This window comes from Saccopteryx bilineata, chromosome 5, assembly GCF_036850765.1.
Source record: "Saccopteryx bilineata isolate mSacBil1 chromosome 5, mSacBil1_pri_phased_curated, whole genome shotgun sequence".
NCBI classification, from domain to species: domain Eukaryota; kingdom Metazoa; phylum Chordata; class Mammalia; order Chiroptera; family Emballonuridae; genus Saccopteryx; species Saccopteryx bilineata.
The window spans coordinates 49,244,456-49,267,766 of NC_089494.1; the positions used below are offsets into that span (position 1 = coordinate 49,244,456).

A 23,311-nucleotide genomic window follows, 5' to 3' on the forward strand; every position below is an offset into this window, starting at 1 on the left:
CATGGATTTACCAGTAACAGTCTCTAACTTTAATACAGAACTTGTATCACCAGGGGAATGGCCTTGGAACACCTTTAACAAAGATGCATTCCCTTCCACTAGAAATGGGCTTCGGAGCCACTGAAGGTCCATCTCTGCCATCCCCTAGATCTGTGCCCTTGTTGTGTTACCTAAGTCCAATTTCTCACCTGTAAAACTGAGAGCACATGACTATATTACAGAGTAAATAAAATGAAATAATGTAAATAATGTTTGCTTGTCATTTAATATCATTATTAATAATAAATTGGAGACCACAAGCATTTGAGCACATCAATAAAAATGCTTCATAAGGAGTAATTAAAGTGCTACAAACTTGCATAAAAACATTATTACTCAAAATAATGTTTAGTAAGAACAGCACATCAGGTGAAAACAGAAATCCCAGTCAACACTGATTGAGCCACAAGAAGATCACTGTGAAATTGTTATTATGCCTTATCTACCCTAACTTTGTTAAAATAAACTAGACTTTAAGTTGCTTTTGGAACAAAACAATTTTTTAAATACAAATAGAACCACTGTAACAACTGCCCAGTCCTAGTAAGGAACAATCCTGCAAGTGAGACAAGAACTCTGTTCCTTACAAGAATCTAAAATGAGGTTAAATGTTATCCAAATATGAGTCTTCATATATTACACTCAAACATATTTTTAGTGTATTTCCTTTTTTTTTTATTCATTTTAGAGAGGAGAGGGAGAGAGAGAAAGAGAGAGAGAGAGGGGAGAGAGAGAGAGAGAGAAGGGGGAAGGAGCTGGAAGCATCAACTCCCATATGTGCCTTGACCAGGCAAGCCCAGAGTTTCGAACCAGCAACCTCAGGATTCCAGGTCTACACTTTATCCACTGCGCCACCACAGGTCAGGCCTGTATTTCTTATCTGTAATAATAATTACCGTATTTCCCCATGTATAAGACACACCTTTTTTCAAAAAATTTGGGGTCTAAAAACTGGGTGCATCTCATACAGTGGTTGTAGATTTTTTTTACTTGCATTTCCAGCGTTTTCGTGCTTGTTTCTGCACTCATTGTTGAAGACAGTGATTCATCCTCAGGATAAGGTAATGGATGCGACTTTCGACAGTGCTGAGGAGTTGTATAAATTTTCTGATGAATAAAACTTGAATTCATTAAGGTGTGTCTTACACATGGGATCATCTTATACATGGAGAAATACGGTATAATTACAATAAGAATTAAAGTGGTTGGCAGGTTAAAGAGCCAGGCATTCTCTTAAATGCATAGTTCCATTTACTCTTCAGAAAACCCTTAGTAGAGAGATACTATTGTTTTCTTCATCTTATATATATACTGGTAACTGCAGTTGAGAGGTTTGTAAATCAGTCATGGCCAAACCACAGTAGGTAGAGGAAGCAGGACACAAACTCGGGGCTGTCTCTAGCTGTCTCTCTGCAAAGCTTGTGCTCTTAAACCACTGCACTACATTTGCCTGATTCTAGTCTTAAAAGCAACTCAAGCCTGACCTGTGGTGGCACAGTGGATAAAGCCTCGACCTGGAATGCTGAGGTCGCCGGTTCAAAACCCTGGGCTTGCCCGGTCAAGGCACATATGGGAGTTGAAGCTTCCTGCTCCTCCCCCCTTCTCTCTCTCTCTCTCCTCTAAAATGAATAAATAAATAAAAGTAATTAAAAAAAAAAAAAGCAACTCGAGTGCTAGTTTAGAGTGTGGGCCTGACCAGTGGTGGCACAGTGGATAAAGCATCGATTTGGAACGCGGGGTTGCAGGTTTGAGATCCCAGGCTTGCCTGGTCAAGGCACATATGGGAGTTGATGCTTCCTGCTCCTCCCCCTTCCCCTTCTCTCTCTCTCTCTCCTCTAAAATGAATAAACTAAAAAACTAAATAAGAATGTGGGAAGAATTAATTGGCAAAAGGGGAGGATCATATCTTAAAAAGAGGCCCTATTAGTCAGTCTGAAAAAATGTTAATTTCCAGGACAATAATCTTGTATATATTATGGAGAATAGATTACAACGCCAAAATATAGATAACTGAAGTTTATCCACACTTCTGCTTTCTTGGCATTTTAACAATAGACAGCCTTGTAGGAGATTAAATTATTTGTGAGTAGTCACTGCTATCATTACTTTTAATAGCTAAATTTAGAAGCATCAGGTACTAACAGGTCAATTAAGCCCTGGCCTTAATTCCAACTATTCCTCACATTATTTCAGTCTTTTCTCATCATATCGCAGTTCAATTCATTACTATGACTTCACTAAAATAAATAAAATCATGTTTGTAACCATTTAAAGTCAAAATATTAAAAGGGCTGGGAATAAATATATATATGTCCTTGGTATCAAGGGACATTTTTATTTTTTTAAGGTGAGAGGAGAGGAGATAGTGAGGCAGACTCCTGCTTGTGCCCTGACCGGGATCCACTGGGCAATCCCGTCAGGGTCTGATACTCAAGTAGGAGATTTTTTTTTTTTTAGCTCCTGAAGCTGTACTGCTTTGATGGAGCTATCCTCAGCAACCCGGCCCATTCCCGGATTAATCAAGCCACTGGCTGTGGGAGGGGAAGAGAGATAGAAGGGGGAGAGGGAAGGGTGGAGAAGCAGATGGTCACTTCTCATGTGTGCCCTAACCGGGAATCAAAGCTGGGACGTCCATATGCCGGGCCAATGCTCTATCCACTGAGCTACTGGCCAGGGCCGACAAAAAAATCTTAACACACCTTTGTGAAATATGGAATATCAAGTTCATTTTACCAAAGAAGAAATAAGAATTCACACAGGTGATGCAAACTACTCCAAGTGTCACGGATACAAAAAATCCCTGTGAATGACTGCAAAACCATCTTTACACCATGATACAGTGACTTCTGGGGTCACAACTAAAATTAATTCAATTAATTAATTGACTTGTTCTCACCATTGAGAACTTAAATTCTTATATTACAGCAATTAAAAAGATAGAAAAAAGTGTCCCCATAAACACATACTGATGCCAAACCATGGCTTTAAACTCCAATGGGAAATTTAACTCTTGGGGAAAAAGGAAAAGGTTGTAATATATATGACATGATGGGTTCCTAAACCCAATGTACTCGAGTAGGTCCATTTAGTACAGAAAACGATTTATATGTAGATGACAAGTAGCTGCTGCTCAATTCAAAGTACTGTTCCTCCAGCCACCTGCCCCTGATTCCCTAGACAATATTTATTGAGCCACTGGCATCAAGCATCTAATGTAAGTCCGACCAATTTTGTGAGTAAGATACAGAGGCTAATAGAAAAATGAAAACAAACACAACAAAATATAAATAAAAAGAAAGACACGCAAAGACTAATGGCTGCTGGAGCAGAACCATCTTAGAAAGTCTGACCTTTTACCCACGAGGTTTCCAGCGTTTTACGGGTCCCTCTCCTCCACAGGCTAGGTGGTGAGCCCTACTTGCTGCCTGTGAACTGTAGCATAATCCCTCCCACAAGTCCCTTTACGTCTTCTAACCAGAGTCGGATTCTGCTGCCTGCTTCCAAAGCAAGAACTTTAATGATAGGTACAACTGTAAATACAGGGTTTGGACTGGACTACTCTCTTATTGAGAGAGGGCAATGGAAAGAGGATAATGATATTCAGTGGAGTCTGCACATAAGATAAAGGAATCAGGATTCCCTATTAAAATTAGATGAGTCTTGTTCAAAATAAATGTACTTACAGTGGCTCCTTCAACAGCACATTCAGGAACGGAACTCAATAGGGAATTTTTATTAATCCATTTGCTAAAAAGATTAATTTCAGAAATTCTCAGAGCCTTTGGATTTGTGGACAAACTCGAATGTGTAATAACATATTAAGCTAAATTTTTTTTGGGGGGGGGTTAAAAACATTTTTAAATTTTTTAATAAAATAGAGCCTGACATAATAAGTACTCAGTAAGCATTAGCTGTTATTTTATATTCCTTAGTTCTCTCTGAAAGATCTATATTGCCAGTCATTCATAAATTTATCAAAATCTAGTCTTAAGCCTGTGTATTTTTTTTCTCTTGTTTTAAAAATTAATTTTAATGGGGTGACATTGATAAATCAGGGTACATATGTTCAGAGAAAACATCTCTAGGTTATTTTGACATTTGATTATGCTGCATTCCCATCACCCAAAGTCCAATTGTCTTCTGTCACCTTCTAAGTGGTTTTCTTTGTCCCCCTCCCTGCCCCAACCCCTTCCCTCTCCTCCCCACACCCCTAAATTTGTTTTTGTAAAAAAACCTCTTAAGGCCCTGGCCAGTTGGCTCAGTGGTGGAGTGTCAGTGCAGTGTGTGGATGTCCCAGGATCAATTCCTGGTCAGGGCACACAGAAGAAGTGCCTATCTGCTTCTCCACCCCTAGCCCACCCCTCTTGTCTCTCTCTTTCTTTCTTATTCTTTCTTTCTTTCCCTCTCTCCCTCCCCCCCCTCCCTCCCTCCCTCCCTCCCCCACCGCTGCCACCCCCTCCTGTAGCCATGGCTCATTTGGAGGGAGTAGGCCCTGGGCAATTAGGATGGCTGCATGGCCTCTGCCTCAGGTGCTCTAAGAGCTCGGCTGCTGAGCAACAAAGCAACACCCCAGATAGGCAGAGCATCACCCTCTACTGGGTTTGCTGGGTGGATCCAAGCTGGGGGCGCATGAAGGAGTCTGTCTCTGCCTCTCCTCCTCTCACTGAATAAAAAAAATAAAAAACCTCTACATAGCCATCTGTTTCATCTTTGTACAAGTACAATTACCAAAATAAGACACACTAAAATCTCCTGACATTCTGAAGCTGGGTTTGTTTTTGTTTTCCAAAATGTTTTCTAATCCAATATGGATGATTTTATTTTTTTCACATGTAATAATACCATAAATTTGATGAGAAAAGTAAATGCCAAAGTCAGAAAAAACCAATTCACAAAAGTCAAATCTCGGCTAACAAAATCAGTCTTCCACTCTGAGGAGGTCTCCTATACCTGTATAGTAGATCACCATATAGACAGGCACAATGAAGGCCTGAGCAGATGCATCCTAGCTAGCTCAAGCTGAAAAAAATCTATTGATATCTGTGTGATACACACACACACAAAACACACGGTCTAAGTAGGGCTAGAAACTTGACTCAATGACACAACAATGAAATTGCCCAGGTTCATCCTAACACAACCCTGCAAGGCATTTCCCCTATGGCAAGAAAACTGAAGCTAAAATTGCAGTTAAAAAAAACAGGGGACTAACTCATCTGACTCCAAGTCCCAAGCATGTTATCCACACACCTCTCATTGAAAAACCTTAGGAATTGGGTTTTTATTATAATTTACTCCCTTACATGCAGCCTCCCAGCCTCCCAGCCAGCACTGAGTGGGAAATGCTCATTCGCTGACCCTCCAGGGCTCTCACCCTCATTCCTCAGTCTGGTTTGTGTGGCCCCAGTACAAAGAGCAGTGAAAACAGCATTAAAAACGAAACAAAAATATGACACTAGGCTGAAAGTCTAAGTAAAACAATAAAACGGGAACAAACAATTCTTTTTTCTTAAAATAAAAGAAAGGTTAAAAAGAATTAAACCTGCCCATGACTTAAAACAGAATGCTTCGGACTTCTATGATGTCAAGAATTTCACCAGGTAAACAAGTCTGGCAACCGGAAGCCGCATATATCTATAACAATACCCCTTGCTATTTGTCACCTCCAACAAAAATACTATGGCATTTAGACTGGGCAGAATCTGTGATTAAATATATGATTTTCAACCAGAGATGCTTTTGTCTCCATAATCTGCCTACTTTTCCCCATTGTGTTTTTAGCTGTCTATGTATATATTATTTTCTCTGTCACTAAATTATAATCATTATGTCTTGCCTACATAATCTTCTTTTCAATATGTCACCACTGGCTTAAAAATGGTTCAATATTAAATGATTTCAACTGCACCCTTAGAAAACATATAATCTAAATGTTGAGAGAAATTAAGTAAAAATACACATCAATGAGGAAGGTCCTAAAGTTGTGGAAAGATTTTAAGTCTTTAGCACATAATTACAAGTGGTGTTAAGTAGTGAAAAACACTAAAATTCAAAAGGTAGCAATAAACAGGTATACAGAAATGTTCTTGAAAAAGGTTATCAGAACTAACAGTATATTATGATTTTGTCATAGGACCCACATATGTAACTCAGAGAAGAAAGGATTGAAAATATATTGCTAATTATTACTTGGACCAGTGGTCCCCAGCCTTTTTTGGGCCACAGACCGGTTTAATGTCAGAAAATATTTTCACGGACCAGCCTTTAGGGTGGGACGGATAAATGTATCATGTGACCAAGACAAGCATCAAGAGTGAGTCTTAGACAGATGTAACAGAGGGAATCTGGTCATTTTTTAAAAATAAAACATCATTCAGACTTAAATATAAATAAAATGGAAATAATGTAAGTTATTTATTCTTTCTCTGCGGGCCGGTACCAAATGGCCCACGGACCGGTACTGGTCTGCGGCCCCGGGGGTTGGGGACCACTGACTTAAGACAACATTAAGAGCTTGAAGTGGGATAAACTAATAAATTACAATCCGACTTCTTTACAAGAGAATCTGACATCATCCTATTATGTTGCTACCATTACATAGGTTTCAACTGTGCCCGTGGAGAAACCACCTTCTTGTCACATTTCTCCACAAAAACTAGCCTTCTTTTCCAGTTTGTTTTAAGCATCTACAATAATTTCATTTGATATACAGCAAAGTTTTTCCTCTCTAGAAATATAACACTAAATATATACTAGGTATATAAAGCTTATAAACAAATAACAGATCAGCCTGACCAGGCGGTGGCGCAGTGGATACAGCGTCGGACTGGGATGCAGAGGACCCAGGTTCGAGACCTCGAGGTCGCCAGCTTGAGCGCGGGCTCATCTGGTTTGAGCAAAGCTCACAAGCTTGGACCCAAGGTCGCTGGCTCGAGCAAGGGGTTACTTGGTCTGCTGTAGCCCCACGGTCAAGGCACATATGAGAAAGCAATCAATGAACAACTAAGGTGTCACAACATGCAACAAAAAACTAATGATTGATGCTTCTCATCTCTCCGTTCCAGTCTGTCTGTCCTCGTCTATTCCTCTCTCTGACTCTCTGTCTTTGTAAAAAAAATATAAAAAAATTAAAAAAAATAAACAAATAACAGATCAAATTTTAAAATATTTCAACAATAAATGAATTTTTAAAACTACATTGAGGTTTATGCATTCTGATGAGAACTAGAAAGAATGAGCACAAAAGTATAGTGGGATGAAATAGATAGTTGGGAACAATTAGAAGGTTCCCAACCTACATTAATTCACCCAACAAATGTTTACTGACTCCCTACTTTTGGCAAGATCTGCACTAGCTAGATATTAAGGAAATACAGACATTAATAAGACACAGTCTTAACTTGAAAACTTTATTCTGAGGAAGCAACATGTGAAAAAAACAATTCTACAGAATTATCCGATAATACCATAAAAGAGGTTCTTCAAAAGCAATATTGAAACACAGACAAGAACTTTTTATAATACCTAACAGTCTTCTATAAAATTAGGTAGAAACTAATTCAGAATCAAAATGTGTAACAATACCTATAATACATATCAATCTCAAAGAGGGATGCCTGCACTCAATATTCATTGTAGCATTATTTGCAATAACCAAGGTAAATATATATAAATACAATGGGCTGTTATGCAGCCTTAAAAGGAAGAAAATACTGACATTTGTATCAACATGAATGTACCTGAAGGACATTATGCTAAGTGAAATAAGCCAGACACAGAAAAACAAATGATATATGATCTCGCTAATATGTAGAATCTAAAATAGTTCAAACTCATAGAAGCAGAGAACAGAATGGTAATTGCCAGGGTATGGGGGAGGGGGCAGTGGGGAGATGATGGTCAAAGGTTGCAAAGTTTCAGTTATGCAAGATGAATAAGTACTGGTAATCTACTATGCAGCACAGTGCAGACTGCTAACAATACTGCATTATCTACTTAAAATTTCCTATGAAGGCAGATCTTACTTCATTGTTCTTACCACAAAATAAATAATAACAGGCACAGGAGGAGGCTATGGGAGGTGATGGATATGCCTATGGTCTTGATGGTGGTGATAGTTCACACATATGGACTTTACCCCCCAAATCATCAAGTTCTATACATTAAATATGTACTGCTTTTTACATGTCAATTAAGTTGTTTTTTTAAAATAAGTATTGAAATGTGGATCTAATCTACTTTGGAAGTAGTTCACACTAAATTTTTTTAACAGGAAGAATACCAGTATTTTGAGGTCAGGTCTCCTAATGTCCTGCACAGTCTCGTTTCCCATGATCTGACTTTTTATGGTGAGAACCCAAAAGATGCTAAATTCCTGGCTATGAACCAAATCAAGCTTTACTGGGGGCACTGAGAGACCTAGTTCACTCTGTATCCACCATTTTCATACAAGATACTCAGTCACAGCAATCTCAGTTTACAGCTAGCTATGCAAATATCTTAACATATAAACAGAAAACATCTGATTCCAAATTTAAATGTCTATTTATTAAAACTTTTAATAAAGAAATAACAATCATGGTTTCACTAAGAGAACAGCAATTAATTCCCAAGTCTTTTTTAGCCTTGCATTCAAAAATCTAAGATCTGGCCACTTCCCTTTCCAGCCTTATCTAATCATACTCTTTCATCAAGGATTGGCTAATGCTAACCTGCTGCCAACTCAGATCCACTGTCTATTTTTGTAAATAAAGTTTTATTGAAACACTGCCACATTATTCATTTATGTATTGCCTATGACTGCCTTTGCTGTGACAGCAGAGTTGATAATTGCACCAAAGGCCATATGACTTGCAAAGACAAATTATTCACTACCTGGCACTTCACAGAAAAAGTCTGTTAACATCCACTCTGTATTGGCACATAAAGAGGTCACTGGTAACTATATAAGACCCACCCACTTTCCTGCTACAATATTTCATTCTTTTATCTGAAAAGTACTTTTTTTCATCTTTATCTGTCAAAATTGTAACCCATTCTTCAAAGTGTAGTTCAAATGCCCCCTCTTCAAATAAATTTGCCCTTACCCCAGGCAGATGGGGTCTTCTCTTCTGTACTGACTGGTCTGTGGCACATGATATATGCCAGTGTGTTTACTTTTCTGGGTATTTGTCTCCGCTCTCCACAAAAATAAACTTCTTGATAGCCAGTGTTGCTTCGAATGCAGCCAGTGTTCTGTCAGATATTAGTAAGGTGTTTAATGTGCAGATAACAGATGAATGAAAAAGCAGTGAGGAAGGAGGGTAGGAAGAAGAGATGAGTAGGAGAAGAAGAGAGAAGAAATGAAGGGAAAGAGGTAGAGAAAGAATAGAGATCAGAAATGGCTAAGCACCCTGTAGAACGGTAGGACATTCAACCCATTTTAAGTTGCAGCCAGCTTGCTATCGCTAATATTCAGCGCAATTTTGAGCTTAATCCCACAGTTGCCGGTGAGAAATATTTTAAATTATTATATCATCATAACAAATAAATACTAAGATTTCTTTCGCGTTTGGAAATTAATATGACTTCCCTTCTTTTTCACAATAATATTTAACTTGGGAGACCTGGCTAGGTAGCTCAGATCACCATCCCAATACGCCAAGGTTACAGGTTCAATCCCTGGTCACGGCACACTCAAGAATCAACCAATGACTACATAAATAAGTGGAACAACAAATCAATGTTTTTCTCTCTCCCTCCTTCCCTACCTCCTTCTTTCTAAAATCAATAAGTAAAAACTTTTTTAAAAAGAATATTTAACTTGTAAGTTTTGACTCGAGAATACATACTTAGCAAAATCTGCTAAGTAAATATATATAATGCAACTGTATTACAGCAAAAATTAAATTTTAATAATTTACTTTTACTATTACAAACCAATACCAATAAAGTTGTTTTACAATTCTTTCTCCTGCGGTACCAGCACAATCTCCCTGTTTAGTAGGAAGGAGGGCTGAAAGTTTAGAAAAGAGTAAGGACAATAAAGGAACTTATACAGAGAAAAGACCATATTGTTCTGCGTTCTTCAGAACAGAAGCAGAGTGGAAAGGCCTCCAACAGTTTAATTTTTACAGCATTCAAACACGGGCACACACACACCCTCCTTCTTTTCAAGGAATGAAAGGGTGCTGAGCTAAAGGGAAAAAAACACAGTCAAGTAGAAAAGCCTCCTTTCCACTGTTCAAGCAGCAGACTGAACCCAAAACTCTTACTGGCTCTCAAGTTTAGGAGAAAAATAAAATCAGTGCCTGTCTGAAACAAAACAAATTTACTTGCAGTAAGTTAGTGTTCATTACTAAGAAAATGTCACATCTAAGAAGACATGAAATAAAATAAGGACATGATCTCCAAAGGTGAAAACTGTTATGGTGCAAATAAAATACACATTTTCTCCATTAGGATGAGAGGTTTTACTTAAATGCAAGTGATTCACCAGAACTAGTGAAATGAGTAACATAAAAAAAGAGTGCTTTTATAACTTAAGAATGAGCACTTTGCAGTCAACTCAACAGGGAACAAGTGAGAGAGCCGAGACCAGCACTTGGACTGCTCCTTCCTGCACATCCAAAGGGCCCCTTCCCCTCAATGCAAATGAACCAAACTCAGGCTCCTAAAACATATTGTCCAAGTTCACTCCACAGGCATTTATGGTCCTGATTTTTATCTTTTTGTTCCAGTCTTTTCTCCTCTTTTAGAATCACAATTATTCATTCACTCACAGATGTAGTCAACATTTATTTAGTACTCTATACACACAGGCTTTATAAAATACAGAACAACAGAAGAACCTTCAGCCCAGCTAGGGAAACTTAAGAACCTCTTTTTAAGTATTTGAGAAAGCATTGGTCCGGCTGCCATGGCAGTACTGGGCACCTACCTCAGACTAAGGTGGACGGGAGGGCTCCTCTGTGGAAGAGAAACCAGAACTGGGTTTTGAAGGAGGAGGCTGGGGCAGGACTGACTGGTACAGCCCTCTGAAACCAGAATTCAATCCCTGTCAGTCATCCTTTCAGCTCAGCTCGGACATGACCTCCACACTGAGGCCTTCTCAGGCTCCCACACCTGGTTTTGGGGCACAGGGTAGAGTGAGGGATGGAGACACTGGTTTTCCTCTTCCTGTGTATGATACATCAGAGCTCAGCTCAGAGTTCTCAGGGTTAGGCTTGGCATCACAGATGAAAAAAGGACAGAAGGAAGTGAGATTTCATTTTCTGAGAAAACTCAGCAAAATTTTGTAAAGACTGAGAAAGGAACAATGAGGTTAATAAGACAGTGTGAAGACTGACAGAAATAAAAACCAGTGAGCTGAGAAAACTGAGAAGCAAATTTGGAGGAAGACGGGAATTTCGCATTTCATCCAGGAGTGCACGCTAACAGACAACATGGTCTTCCCTCAGGGTCCTTGTCTGATGATGCCCCCCCCACGGCATCTCTGCGCTCACCCCCAACTCTACCCTCACTCCTGATCCACATGGGCCCCTTGCACTTCCCTGAGCATGCCAGGCACGTTCCCACCTCTGGGTCTTTGCACAGGCTGTTCCTGCTGCCTAGAATTCTCTTCCGCCAGATATCCAAATAATTGACTCCCTCACCTCCTTAAACTCTTTTCAAAATTAAACTTCCTTTATGAGAGGGAGAGGGAGAGGGAGAGGGGAAGGAGGATTGAAGGGGAGAGGAGACAGGGAGTAAAAAGGGACAAAAATATACAGAAAGAGAAAATTGTTTGGTGGTGGGCACATAACACAATCAGCAGTTCACATGCTATAGAGATGTTTACCTGAAACCTATGTACGCTAATTGCTCAATGTCACCCCATTAAATTACTAAATTAAAATGATAATGCTTGTAACTCCTACCCTCCCGAGCCCCCCTACCTTGTTTCAGGGTTCTCAAGACCACTTTAAAGTTTGGTGATTCACCAGAAAGTCTCACTCCACTCATAACTAAGATTTATCACAGCAAAGAATGAAGAGTGAACAGGAGCAGAATAAGCCCACAGAGGTCATGCACGGGGTTCCAAGTTCTCCTCGGATGAAAACTGTACAAGACACAAGTTCTCTCTGAGTTGCAGGGACACATGCAAAGTGTCTCTTTGCAGGGAAGGCCAATAGTCTTAGGGTCCAATGCTGGCACGGGGGCACTGGTCATGTAGACCCATTCCTGTTAGGTGCCCAGCCATGGTACTGAAGCACAGGACCCCAGCAGAGATACGCCAGGTGTGCATGAACTTGCTAAACAACCTGGACCGGCTAGAACAGCATGTCTCAGTGCTCAGGCATCTAAACCATCGTCATTCATGAATAAAGAACATTCCACCAGCTATATTCCCAGACGCTGGCCCAAGGGCAATCGTGGTTCCAGGCTCTCTGGAGACAGGCAAGAATCAGGCAACCAAACCTGCTAACACTCCCCTTACACCTAATGTTTTGTCCAAACTACCTTCTTTACACACTATATAATTTATCCATTTAGTTCATTTTCTGTTGACTACAATGTTAGCTATGTGAGGTCATACTTTTTCATTTACTTCTGTATCCTCACATATCAATCCTTGTTTTTGAATGAATGATTGAATTAATAATGAATCCCTTACTCTGATACCATTAAGTGAGACCAGTGGCTCAGAACGACTTAGTAGTTGCCAGGGAGGATGCAAATATACAAAATAAGGTAGATAAGCCCCAAAGTGGAAGGCGGGACAAGGAGAAATGGGTGCAACCAGTTCTGTGCAGAGAACGTTGTTCTGTGCTTTAAGCAAAATACAAATTTTTTGACTTTTTACCATTTCTTTTAGTTACTTTAACAGATACATTCATTATTATGATATTGAGAAAGAACTTCAGAAAACAAGATTAGGGTAATCGCTGCTTTTCCTTAGAAAAGCAATTGCATACAGAAAGATTAAGTGCTAGCAATTCTTATTAAACCTTAAATAATTAATTGGAAAAATATTCTGTAGTATATAACCAAGGAATCAAATTGAACTTCACACTAAAAAATGGAAACAAGTAATATAAGTGGTAACAGAAAGATGGCTATAAAGGAAAAAGCCCCATTTGACAAAATACTAAAGAATGTTTTTTATTAAATCAAGTGAGAGGCAGGGAGGCGAAAAGACAGACTCCTGCATGTGCCCCAACCGGGATCCACCTGGCAACACCCACATGGGGCTGATGTTCTGCCCATTTGGGGCTGCTGACCTGTTGTTCAGCAACCAAGCTATTCTAGACCTGAAACAAGGCCATGGAGCCCTGACTGTGAATCGAACCGGGACTTCTACACACGGGGCTGATGCTCTAATGCTGAGCCAACCGACCAGGGCCAACTTTTTAAATATAAAATTATTACAAAATCTATTTCACATCGACTTTGGTTTCTTAACTGCTCTTTAAAAGAAGCAATCCAGCCCTGGTCAGTCAGCTCAGCGGTAGAGCTCAGCCAGCGAGTAGATGTCCTGGGTTCGATTCCCAGCCAGGGCACCCAGGAAAAGTGACCATCTGCTTTTCTACGCCTCCCCCTCTTGCTTCTCTCTCTCTCTCTCTCTCTCTCTCTCTCTCTCTCTCTCTCTTTCTTCTCCCCTGCAGTCAGGGCTCCATTGGAGCAAGTTGGCCCTGGGTGCTAAGGATGGCTCCATGGCCTCCACCTCAGGTGCTAAAAGAATGGCTCTGGTTGCAATAGAGCAAGGGTCCCAGAAGGGCAGAGCACTGCCCCTAGTGGGCTTGCCGGGTGGATCCCAGTAGGGGCACATGGAGGAGTCTGTCTCTGCCTCCCCTCTTCTCACTAAAAATAATAGTAAATAAATAAATAGAGCAATCTATTAGGAATCTTTGAGTAGTACATGTTTTCTCCCTAGGTGTTTCACACATTGGTACCTGGCAGTGACAAGATGACCTTTGGAGAGCCATCACTGAATGTCCCACTCACGAATTTAACAACAGAAGTGGTAGGTGTAGCCAGGAACAAAACCCCCTGGGGATGAGTTAAATATGAATTACTGGGATCCCATGTATTCTAGCTTCCTTTGCGCCTTTAATGACCCAATTTAGCACAATTGTTGGATGAGTCTGGAAAGGACTATGGCATCCAGGTCAAAAGGAGAATCAAGCTATTGTTATTTATATAATATCTTGAAAAGGATTTAGCATACCAAACTGAAAATACCCCTCTAAAAAACATTGCCCCAAAGTATTTTCCACCAAGTTTCTTCTAGAATGAATAGAATATCCCCAAATAGTAAATAACTGTAAAGTGTGACTACCATTTTGAGCTACACAACTCTAAACCAGGAAAATTGGGTAAGAGAGAGCTCATTAGTGGACTCCATGTTAACACACTTCTCCAGGGTGGACTTTAAGGTCGAGTCAACTCTACCAACTGGGGTGACCAGCAGCAGCCTCCACCTCCTCCGAAACCTGTCCACGGTAATGTTCATTCTCACTCCAAATCTGAGAAGTTATGCAATGTCTAACAAATACATCTGGTTAATTAGAAAATATGTATTTTTTTAAAAAATGATTACTTAAGTTGTTACATTGTTTGGCCACACAAAAAAATTGCTGAGACACTAAAGGGGCTAAGAACCAAAAATGTTTGGGAACCTGTGTTTTGGCAGTCATTTTATGCTACACACTTTTATTAAGTATCTACTATATGCAAAATCTGTACTAGTCACTATGAGAGATACTGAGAAAATTGCCCTAGCCAGATAGATCCATTGGTTGGAACACATTCTGATCAGTAAAGGTTATTGGTTTGATCCCCAGTCAGGGACATATAGAAACAAACCAATGATACTTTCTCTCCCTCTGAAATCAATAAATAAAAAATATTAAAAGAAAAAAGATTAGTTGTTTTCGAACACATTCATAAAAGTCTAATGGAAAGAGTGACGATACCAAGAAAAGTACATATAGCGTTTGAGGGTTCAGCAAACAGTATGATTAAATTGTACTGGTTAATAATGTTAAGCAAGAAACAAGTTACGTGTAAACTCTTAGTGTGTTTCAAAAAAAAAGTGACTTTCAAAAAATGTGCCTGATCACTTTATTGTCTTAGCAAGACTGTTTCAGGGAACAATTTTTCTTCAAAAAAACACATATACACAGCATTATAAACACAACTGTGTATCACTGATTGAATGAACAAATAAAATATTAAATGAAATACTTAAAAAATCTCTAGTTTACCAAGTTGTATAATTTGTTACTATTGTTACTTTTTCCAGTATGCTCACCTCTCTTGGCCTAGGACAGGGCCTGTGTAGACATTTAATCAACAGGGGAATTTTTGCTATATTCCCAGGTCCCACTTCAGCCCAATTAATTCAGAATTCACTGCGGATGGGCTCCAGGGAAACACTTTTTTTAATGGTTCTAGGCAATTCTAATGCACAGCCAAGGCTGAGAAACACTGATCTATGATCTATAATAAAAAAAATAGTACATATATCCCAAGGGGATGGGAATATGACCTGGTCATCTTCAGTTCAATCGTTGTTTTAATACAAAAAAGTTTAAAGTACTAGGCCTTTTGTTGAAATGGGCGTGTACATTTATTCCACGGCTTGCCCTGGGCCTCTGCTGCACACTCGTAGAGGCAGGAGCACCCAGAGAATCAAGAGACGCAGGATACTGACATGAAAGAAAGCTGACTTTGGTGACAGCGTCTACTAAGACTTACTAGTAGTTTGTTTTCTTTTCATCAGTGATATCTGCCATTTTCTAGTCACTGATTTCAGTGTCTTTATATTCAAAGTAACTGGTTAACTCAGGATTTGGTTTCGTTCAATATTTTTTATTCGTTTTTTGAATGTTCTACATAGAAAATTTAGAAAATACAAAAAAATTGAGAATTTATATTTCCTAATCTAGCTTCTCAGAAGTAATGTGGATTCCATCCAATACTTTTAAAAGCACACTGAAAAAAAGATTTATAAAATTAAAATCATACTGTGTATATGTGTATAACTGTGTATGTTTACATACACACAAAGTAAGGTGTGAAAGAAACTAACCAAATTGTTAATACTGACTATACTGATTGGACAATGGGGAGGGAACACCATTTGATTTGGTGCAATGTACATAGTGAACATGCCTTATAGGTAGGAAGGAAAAAGGAGAACAAGACAATAAAGGATGCTATATGCTGTGTCTTTCAGGTAAGATTTATTGTGAACATGTATCCATAGTATTAAATATTTTTAAAAATTATTGTACTTCATTATTAAAAAATATGCTTTGGGTTATTATTCATTTATTCCATAGGTATGTTTAGTCATTTCTAATTTTTCATATTTGCAAACAATGCTTTAATTAAAAATTTATGTACATACCAAGTAGGGCAAAATTAGGTTTGTACAGAAAATAATCATTGTAGGGCCAGGGGCAGCCACCATCGTGGCCATGCATATGCGGGTTCCCATTGGATTCAGGCAGATGGTAAAGAAACAGTGGAGCCAAAAAATAGTGGGCCATTCCTTTTATTAAAGTCTCGCACCGGCCACCGAGCAAACAGGCAGGGAAAACACTTCCCTTTCACTCAGGGCTCCCAAAGCCACTGATGCATTCTCTGGTTCAACAATCAGGAAAATCTTCTCTGGTTTCTCTTAGAAGCAAAGGCTCCACCAGTCTTAGAAGAGCTTGCAAAGCCCCTCAGCTCTGGTTCCCATCTGCACCCCTTCTCTCTCTCTGCACAAACTGGCTTCTTCTTCAGTACTCAGCATTTTCTCTACTCTCCCTGCAAAACATGTCTTCTTGGCCCTGGCCGGTTGGCTCAGCGGTAGAGCGACGGCCTGGCGTGCAGGGGACCCGGGTTTGATTTCCGGCCAGGGCACATAGGAGAAGCGCCCATTTGCTTCTCCACCCCCACCCCTTTCCTCTCTGTTTCTCTCTTCCCCTCCCGCAGCCAAGGCTCCATTGGAGCAAAGATGGCCCGGGCGCTGGGGATGGCTCCTTGGCCTCTGCCCAGGCACTAGAGTGGCTCTGGTTGCGGCAGAGCGACGCCCCGGAGGGGCAGAGCATCGCCCCCTGGTGCGCAGAGTGTCGCCTCCTGGTGGGCGTGCGGGGTGGATCCTGGTTGGGCGCATGCGGGAGTCTGTCTGACTGTCTCTCCCCGTTTCCAGATTCGGAAAAAAAAACAAAAAACATGTCTTCTTTCTGCCTCTTCTTCTTCTCTCTCCCTTTTTAAAAGGTTCTGGCATGAAAATCTCTCCTCCAGCCAACATTAGCAAAACAATGGCCCTTCCCAGGCAGGAAGGTAATTTGCAATTTCACAGACCACATATACCTGGCACTGCTCAGCGACATTTCGTAACAATAAAAGTGAGCCAACTAAAAAAATACAAATTTTACAAACTCATTTGCCCAACAATACAAGAATAAACTATGTTTCACATAATCATAACTGTAATCCGACTTTTGCCCACCCTGTAGTATATCTTCATGTGAATTTTTAGTTACTATTGCCTTGAGAGGAGAAATAATAGATTAAAGGTATAAACTGTTTAAAGCTTCTTAGGATTACACTAAAATGCTTTCCAGAATGCTACATCAATTTATACTCTAAACAAGAGTGTATCCATAATTTATTTTACTGTAGTTGATACATCAACATGACTGCTCCCATCTCCCCAGGGAGTTCGTATGAAAAAAAATATTCAGTAACATTTTGAAATCATTCTATTTTCCTCATTTACCTTTCATTCCCACCATTGTTGGTTTTTCTTCCTTGCACCCTCTTGATTGGTTGAGGAAGCCTCTTACCAAGAAAACTAAAACCACAAACAATAGCTGACAAAATGCCCAATATATACTATTTTGTTGTTTTGAGATTGCATTGGTAAATTCATGAACTTTATTCACAGAACAATAAAGTGGAAACAACTTCATAAAACCTCCATTTTCCCTTTTAGAGAAGGCTTTCTTTCCTTGTTCTTATTACATGCAAAGAATGTTTAAATCAATGAAGAGAAAATGGAACTGATTTAGAACCTGCCAGACCTGCTTCAGCATATCTTTTAGAAAGGGAGAGAAACCTGTCAGCATCTCCTTTAAGCAGATAATACCCACCCTGTTGGGAGAGGGGTTAGATTTAAACAGAATGAGTCCTAGCATTTTCTCCAATGCTTCTCTGACACCTTAATAAAATGCAGCATTTTCCCTGTAATTAGATATCTGAAAGGAATACTGACCAGTAAATAAAAATTCAGGTGCTAGATCATTGAGTGCCTAAAGCGTCAACACAGAACGACACACCACAGCATGAATGGGATGCAGCCCAGCATCAGCAGCTAGCCAACAGATGGCCAGGCCTGGGAATTTGAAGCAAAATGAATATTCAGTAAGTTATTTTTTTTTTAGTGAAAACATAACTAAAATTGAAAAATTTTAAAGGACCAAAGACAATATAATGTATATGCAGTACACATTTTTGCATAAAAGAAAGCCTCATAGGTAATATCAGTATTTTCAAAAATTCTGGTATCAATTCAATTTACTTAAAACATTTATTGAACACTGACCAGGCATTTGGTAAAGTGCCAGGTTCAGTGGGAGCAGATATCATAACTTCTATGTATTCAACGCCTTCTTTGTGTCAGGAACCATGCTATGTTAAACATTTATGTATGCTACTATACTCGGTATTATCCAGTGTCAAGTTTGAAACAGTTCAAAATCTAGTGGGAAGGCCTGACCTGTGGTGGCGCAGTGGATAAAGCGTCGACCTGGAAATGCTGAGGTCGCCAGTTCGAAACCCTGGGCTTGCCTGGTCAAGGCACATATGGGAGTTGATGCTTCCAGCTCCTCCCCCCCCCTTCTCTCTCTCTCTGTCTCTCCTCTCTCTTTCTCTGTCTCTCCCTCTCCTAAAATAAATAATAAATAATAAATCTAAAATAAAAATCTAGTGCGAAAAGCACACAAAAACGATATGAACAAAGTATTATGGGTATACAGAAAAGGGAAATATAAATTCTACATGAAGGAATGTGGGATATTGTCAAGTAGGAATTAGGCTGAAGTAGCAAGAGTAGGTACTATTTATTCAGAGTTGAAGTAAGGGACTTCAGGAAGCAGGAGAAAGGGCACAAAGGTTAAAAAAAAAAGAAGTTCCATATTAAAGCAATGACAAATTATAGCAAGAATGAAAAACAGAAGTCTGAGAACAATTGAAGATAACGGAATTTCATTCCACTGTTATGAAAGGGACCTTTCAAGAGAGGTATAAAAAGACCTTTCTGGGAGCAATTTGTAAAATGTACTTAGATACTGAGAAACTGGAAGTATCTATAGAAATAGTTTAGGATCAAGTAAAGAAAATCAAAATATAATGTCAAAGAAAATATCAGAAGCAAAAATATTTAGAATCTGGCAACTGACGTGAGAGGGACATTGAGGGAAATTTAAAATGATGTGAGATTTTTGGGCTTCAATGACTAGAACAGAAATAATATTCTTTCATTTAATAATTATTTACTGAGTACCTGACTTTTGTTGATCAAAGTGGTACGCAATGACAGTCAACGAACTGAGTAAGACCACACACAATCCCTACTCTGTGTACTGGAAAGACTAGGCCACAGATAAATCAATAGAGCACTTCAACTGAAAGCCCAGAGCGCTTTAATACATTAAAATTCTAATAGTTTATAAGAAGACTTTTTCTTTTCTTTTTTAGTGAGATAGAGAGAGAGACAGATAGGGACAGACAGACAAGAAGGAGAGAGATGAGAAGAATCAGTTCTTCATTGCGGCACCTTTGTTGTTCATTGACTGCTTTCTCATATGTGCCTTGACAGGGGGCTACAGCAGAGCAAGTGACCCCTTGCTCAAGCCAGAGACCTTGGGCTTGAAACCTCTGGTCTCAAGCCAGCGACCCCACACTCAAGCTGGTGATCCCACGCTCAAACCAGATGAGTCTGCACTCAAGCTGGTAATCTTGGATTTCAAATCTGGGTCCTCTGCATTCCGGTACAATGCTCTACAAACTGCACCATTGCCTGGCGAGGCGGCAGAAGGCTGCTTATCTCTATGATGAGAACTTCAATAAAATACTTCTGCATGAAACAAATTATATGTATTTTGATTAAGTGATCCACATTTGTAAATTACCAGTTAGAAAAATATGTATTTGTTTTTATTTTTTCTGTTAGGCAATGATACTAGTCAGATCTTCCTTTGATCTGGAATAAACTATATAGAAAAGGAAGTCTAGTTCAAATAAGAAATTTTATGTTAAACAAACATTAAGCAAAAAATAATGGGATGCATTGTAACACTTTTGCCTACTGAGTTACAGTGTTCTAAGTGTTTTGTACATATATATATTAACTCCTTTTAAGTCTCACAACCCCTTTTTAAGTATTACTCTTCTCAAGTAAAAAATGAGGAAACAGGTTTCAAAAAGTAGCCTGCTCACGGTCTCCACTACTAGAAAGTAGTGAAGACAGTGTGCTGCTCAATTGAAAACATTACTCTTTCTCAAATAGAAAAACTGAGGCTTCCCTTAATGTGATACTAGCCATTATGGAAGATTCTAGAACACTAGATGGACTTATATGTAATTCTTTCCCCTATATCAAGCAACACTAAAATCTGAATAGAGGCAAATTTATTACAGAACCAGATATACTGCTTTTTACCACCTGTAAATGGGAACACAAGTTTCTCTGAAGAAGCTATATAATATATAATAACCCAATAATAATTAATTGGGTTATTACATAATAATTATATAATAACCCAATTTCTGAAGCAGTCAACTCAGAAAAAAAACCATACATGAAAGAATAAAGTTAAGTTCTTACGCTCCTAAGACAAACTGTTCTGTAACCATGGAAATAGGTAGCCTAGGAAACAGGTTTTAAACATGCTTAATCAATATGACAGTTCTTTAGCCCTGGACCCACAAAGCTGGTTTAAAACATGGTTAATCAATCAATTGTTGACAACTTGGCTCAGTAAGCTCACTTCTGTAAGGCAACCAATCAGTGACCAACACTCCTAAGCTTCAGCCAATGAAAAATGGACTCACGCCAATGATGGTGCCTGTGTGCCAACCAAATAGCAGTGTCTCACTAAGAAGCCAGCTTCTACTGCTGCTGTCATCCCATCCCACCAATCAATCTCTGAAAGTACCCTAATCCCTGAACTCAATCAATGCTTTTCTAAAACCCTATGTAAGGTCAGTTTCCTACTCTGTGGAGGAAAATTGTACCTCACCAGCATAGCTTAAGCAAGAAATTCAGCATTTCATTTTTTGTTTCAGATATTGGATGGTGGTCTCATTCTTTAACAAAGTATGCTGGGTTAGGCCTTAGCATAAACAAATTTTTTTTTACATTAATAATTTTGATAACATTCTTCCAAGCCCAGTACTGTATCCTTCACACCAATACTTGGTATGACATAATTATCTTTGTGGTCCATTTTCATTTTGAATGCTTTGAAAGCAACATTACTTCATAAATAAAATAAGAGAATTAGAGTACATATATAAAGCACTGGCTGGATAGCTCAGTGTGTTAGAGCATTATCCCGAAACACGAAGGTTGTGAGTTTGATCCCAGTCAGGACACACACAGGAAGACATCAATGTTTCTGCCTGTTTATGTGTCTATCTCCCTTTCTCTAAAATCAATTAATTTAAAAAAATTTAAATACATATTTATATAAAAATTATGCACAAAAAAACCCTGTAAATATTGAATAAAAATTATAGTTGCTTTTTAAAGTTTCTAATATTTTTTGAGAACTAAAAATAAATAAATATACAGAAGCTTTGAAAGATTTTTTTTTTAAAGTTTAAATTATTTCATCTCCATAGAAAATATAGTCAATAATATAATAACTATGTATGGTGTCTGGGGGATACTAGACTATCAGGGGAATCATTTACATAAATAAGTTATATAACTGTCTAGTCATTATGTTATATATCTGAAACTAATATAATATTGAATGTAAACTGTAATTTAAAATTTTTTTTAAATATTTCATCTCAAACCTCGAACTCACACTTGACACAAAAATAAAATCCATATAAATTAAACACAAATATGAACAGAAAAACTTTAGAATTAAATGCAGAGGTATTTTTTAAATTACATCAGATTAAGAAAGCAATTTTTTTTTTTTGTGAGACAGAGAGAGGGACAGATAGATGGGAAAGGAGAGAGACAAGAAAAGAAGCATGAACTCTTCGTTGTGGCACCTTAGTTGTTCACTAACTGCTTTCTCATATGTGCCTTGACAACGGGGGGGGGGGGCTACAGCAGAGTGAGTGACCCCTTGCTCAAGCCAGCGACCATGAGTCATGTCTATGATCCCACGCTCAAGCTAGATGAGCCCATGCTCAAGCTGGAGACCTTAGAGTTTCAAATCTGGGTCCTGTGTCCCAGGCTGATGCTCTATCCACTGCACCACCACCTGGTCAGGCAGGGAAGAAATTTTTAAACCAGATACTTAAATGTAATGATTAATAGTCCCTGGTGGGTTGGCTCAGTGGTAGAGCATCAGCCCTGTGTGTGAATATCCTGGGTTCAATTCCCAATCAGGGCACACAGGAGAAGCATTCATCTACTTCTCCACCCCTCCCCCACCATGGCTCAATTGGTTCTGTTAAACCTAATCTGGAGGGACTCGAAACATTGAAGACACGAACAAAATCGGTCGATTACACACCAAAGCTTTATTGTCTAGCTTGGCCAAGTGGTGGCAACTCTGACAGAAATCTGAGGGAGAGCGCGCTGGCCCTTTGTTCTACTTAGTTTTTATAGTTTTGTAAGTGGGAAGTACAGAAGCAAAAATTGTAATTAGGTGTTATCATTATTGGTTACAGTCATATGCCCTTTAACATGATAGGACCATGTTTAATTTGCAAGCCATACATCATTTTGGAGAAAACAAAATTTATAAGTCAACACAATGATAGAAAGATGTCTCTATATATTAAAAGACATTCCTATATTTTCTAATGTTTATCCGCCATCTCTCTGTCTAGAGTCACACACATTAACTGCATGCATTCACATGGGAGAGGTAGTTTCTGTGGGGACAAATGCCTGCAAATGGCTCATTACTATAAGAAAAGGTTTATTTTGGCTTTTCTCTTCCTGCACCTGGCTAACCATTCACCCCTTTCCCCACAGGTGTGGTAGAATGTTAGGGAATCCATGTTTTTCTTCCGTTTGCATTTACAATACAATGTTAAGGGCCATCCTGGTTTTATGCCA

At 39.0% G+C, this 23,311-nt stretch overlaps 1 protein-coding gene across 1 annotated transcript in view; it reads right to left on the reverse strand.

The window, feature by feature from the left end:
• The window catches only part of FAM171B (family with sequence similarity 171 member B), a 74,456-nt gene that overhangs the window by 26,333 nt on the left and 24,812 nt on the right, over nucleotides 1–23,311 (reverse strand). The window lies entirely within an intron of this gene.